Below are 4458 nucleotides of genomic sequence, written 5' to 3'. Positions count from 1 at the left end.
TTCATTGCCACGGTTACAATTCCCTCCATGCATCATCAACCAACAAAAGGATATACCCTGCAAGCCTGCTCCCCCTCCCCGGTCGTCAGCACACAGTCCCTCTCCTTCTCTGGATCTCAAGTCCCCAGCTGCTCCATAGCTCCACGTCATCGTCTCTGCCTCCATCTCAGGCATCACTGCTTCTCTGGGTAGGGTCCCGCTCTCCGCTGTTCTCCATTGATGGTCCTAGGGACCTCCGCTCCTAGACTGAAATGTTAGTCACTCCCCTCCTTGCTATAAAACGTCTATCTTTACATTTCCAACCTTCACAATCAGTCCTGATAACATTATTCACTATTGTATCACAAGAGATCTATCCGCATTTCATCAGCCCTGCCTAGACAGATTGCACATCCAAGCTTCTTGATAGAGTGGCTACATTCATGTTTTCTTCAACTTCCCAGCCACTACAACATGACTTCTACCCCAACAAAGTATTCAAACTCTCCTAGCAAAGTACCAGATGATCTCATTGCCTATCTGAGTAAATGTCTTCAGGTGATACCTCTGGGGCATACGTTTCTTCCTCCTTGAAAACCATTTTCCTTTCCTTCCAAGAGAGCATGTTTTCACCTGCCTGCCCTACAGTAGCTCCCCCATCGCTCTCTGTATATCCCATCTGTTACTGTCTTCAAGCACTTTTCAGTATCTGATATTTTAATGAATACCAATATTCCAGACTGGATTGTAAGGTCTGTGAGATGCAGAGATCGTGTCTCATATTTACCACTAAATCTCCTGGCCTAGCATGAGTGGGTGGCTAGCACACAGTAGTTACATCTGCCTTCATTTGAAAACCACATGAGTGTCTACATAGAAAATCGTACAGAGTCTGCAAAAGAAGAAAGTGACTTTAGTCATGTACCAGGATGCTGTTAAGTGCTATCAAGTCAGTTCTGACTCATAGTGACCCTGTAGAGGGTTTTCTAGGAGCGGTTGGTGGGTTTTAACTGCCAGCCTTGTAATCCAAATCCACCTGTATCCTACTGTGCCACACCTGGACTCCAAAATGCCATTTACAACAGCATTAAAATAGAAGAAACATTAGGAGTCAATCTGACAAAAGATGGGTTAAGACTTGAAGACTGAGATCTATTAAATATTGCTGAAAGAAGTTGAAGACCTAAATCATGTTCACTGAGCCAACAAGTCAATATTACTAAAATATCCATTCTCCCCACATTGATACATAGATTAAATGTAATCCCAATTAAAATCTACCAAGCAGGTTTTTTGGTAGAAATGGACAAGCTGTTTTTAAATTTCATGTTGCTGTTGTTGTTAGGTGCCATTGAGTAGGTTCTGACTTGTAGCAGCCCCATGCACAACAGAACAAAACACTGCCCAGTCCTGCGCCAACCTCACAATTGTTACACTTGAGCCCATTGCTGCTGCCACGGTGCCAGTCCATCTCATTGGGGGTCTTCTTTTTTGCAAGCTCTCCACTTTGTTGTTGTTTAGTGTTGTTGAGTCGGTTCCAACTCTTAACGACTCTGTATAGGGTTTCCGAGGAGCAGATGGTGAGTTTGAATTTTGCAGTTCAACCTGACCTTGCAGTTCAGCGCATTAACCCAGAGCACCCTATTTTACCAAGCACGATCTCCTTCTCCAGGGACTGGTCCCTGCTGACAATATGTACAAAGTATGAGAGATAAAGTCTCACCATCCAAGCTTCTAAGGAACATTCTGGCTGCGCTTCCAACACATTGGTTTGTTCTTCTAGAAGTCCATGGTACTTCCAATATTCTCCTCCAACACGATAACTCAAATGCATCAATTCTTCTGTGGTCTTTCTTATTCACTGTACAACTTTCACATGCATATGAGGCGACTGAAAATACCATGGCTTGGGTCAGGAACACCTATGTCCTCACACTGTTATCTTTGCTCTTGAACACTTTGAAGAGGTCTTGTGCAGCTGATTTGCCTAATTCAATAATACATCATTTGATTTCTTGACTGTTGCTTCCATGAGTGTGGATTGTGGATCCAAGCAATGTGAAGCTGCAAAAATATGTGACAGCTAACCATCTTCCCACAACCCTCTTACTCAGCTCGGTCCATAATCCACTGCAATGGCCACATAGGACTCAGACACCATACGCAATTATGGGGTTTGATAGAGAAGTTGCTGTTAAGTACCATGGAGTCGGTTTTGAATCCTATTGATCCTGGGTACGTTTTCCGAGGCTTTAAATCTTTTGCAGGAGTAGAAAGCTTCATCTTTCTTTTATGGAGCTGTTGGTGGGCTCCAACTGCTGTCCTTGTGGTTTGCAGTCCAGTGCTCATCCTATGGAACCAAAAAAAGAAGTTAACAGGTTAAAATTTGGGGTTAGAAATGCTCAGGGTACAGATGTTCCAGTCAACTGCTGATAAATGCTCACAGGACACACAGTTCCACCACGATAAGCCTCAGTCTGAAGGCAGACAGCTCTGGCTCTGCGGCTCAGCAAACCTAGCTCCCAACTTAAGTGCCTGGAGGCACCCCACTCTCCCAGCAAGCTTTCTGCCCACAGTCACTCGGCTTTACTTGCTGCATGGGTTCGAAACTCCACTGCTTTGACCCATGTTCTGGCTCTTGGCCCTTCTGCTGCTGTTCCTCTGCTCTCACAACTTTCTGTCCCTGGGTTAAGGAAGTTCGATACACAGGGCTCTCGGGGTCCAAGGGTGTACTCCACTCCCAGCTCTCCCTCTTTGATGGTAATGAGGGTCCCCCTCCTATTTCTAAAATGGCTCACTCTAAAATTATGCTAGAGTTTCACGTTTTTACCATTACAGTGAACTCTGCTAACATCCACAGCTGAATGATGTCATCTTATCAGTATTTTCTCCCACGTTCTCTTTCATAGATCCAGTAGAGTAGATGCGTTGTTTGGTGGGAGTTAATCTATGGCTAGATGAGACATTAGGTAATTCACTATACCACACACCACCCCCTAGCTCCCTTAACCATTGTCCCCTTCATACATGATGGATTAACTTTCTCCATATCATTTTAATTATGCACACCCATGAAAACTTGTGAGGCAGCCACTCCATGCCTTTATCTCCCCCCATTTTACATATCCAATTTCTAAATTGCCCATCCCTATCAACTGGGTACTCAGAAGAAGCAAGCATCTTCTTTGTTGTCAAGAATCTTCTATTTCTATTCATACTTTGAGCATCTGCATTCATAAGCAAAGTCATGTCCAGAGCAAACTATCAAAGTGCAGTAATTTACACTAGCTTACCACACCAAACATCTTTCTTCCTTCAATTGCGTTCTGGTCTCTTCAGCCCTAGCCATCTTCACTAGGTCAAATGGGAAACAGCTGCAAGCTTGTACTTCAGACATATTAGTTCCTTCATTCCCTATCACCTAGCACCCCATAGGCTAGGTTGGTATCCGTAGACTCGGGAGTCCACTCAACTCCCTAAACTTCAGACCAGCCAGCCCTTCCTCCTCTCTCAAATCATTTCATCATGGCTGAATTTTTCCCCACCTCCCTCATCAAGGGGACCCAGATGGGCACCAGTGAGCACACCAGGCTGTCTGCTTGCTGGCTCCCTTTGTATGTATGTCAGTGCTAGAAAAAGATTTTCTCTGTTGGGCAGAGACTTTTCCTGCCTCAGTGCATCCAATAGCAAATGGCTTGCTTGAAATTCAAAATGCCTGTCATTTTTCTTTCTGTAGGTCTTCCCTTTAAACATAGATCTCCTGTTAGCAGTTCTGAGTGGGGCTCGGGTTCCCACCTAAGCCCCCTTATTTTATACACAGGCTATGGCTTAAAATAAAGCCTGCTCCTTCTGTTAGAGAAGTCCTAACTCCTCTTTTACATATTCAGGCAAGTATAGGCTGAAATCTACTTACAAGCACTCCGTAATCATGACACCCAAGGGGCTTTTGCCCCAGGTGACTCGAGCAGCAGCTTTTCTACTTCGGTTGCAGCACAACATCTCTTAATGCCTTTCAACCTTGCAGTTCACAGTCAGCCAAGAAACCAGTCAAGAAGAAGAAATGTCACTTCCATGTCCTGTCCGTCTTTCTCTTACATGCTTTCAGGAGTCTGGAGCCATCGCAACGAACCCTACTTCTGACACCAGCTATTCCTCCCACAAGCCCCTAACTTAGCTAGGTTCAATAATCCACTACAATGACCACACAGGACTCAGAAAACATACTCAAAGTTAGGGTGTTTAATAGGAAAGTTAACAGGTTATAATTGGGGGTGAGACATGCTCAGGGTACAGCTGTTCCAGTCAATTGCTGATACATTTCCACAGGACTCACTACTCCACCCTAACCTTCAGCCTGAAGGTACTTGGCTTTAGCTCCCCTGAGTTTTTTTTTCTTTTTTAATTAAATGTTTTTATTTTGGATTGAGTGAAAGTTTACAGGGCACATCATCAGCTTCACATTCAACCATTCATATAGCT

This window comes from Chrysochloris asiatica, unplaced genomic scaffold (genome assembly GCF_000296735.1).
Source record: "Chrysochloris asiatica unplaced genomic scaffold, ChrAsi1.0 scaffold00078, whole genome shotgun sequence".
Lineage (NCBI taxonomy): Eukaryota > Metazoa > Chordata > Mammalia > Afrosoricida > Chrysochloridae > Chrysochloris > Chrysochloris asiatica.
This window is presented reverse-complemented; position numbering follows the sequence as displayed.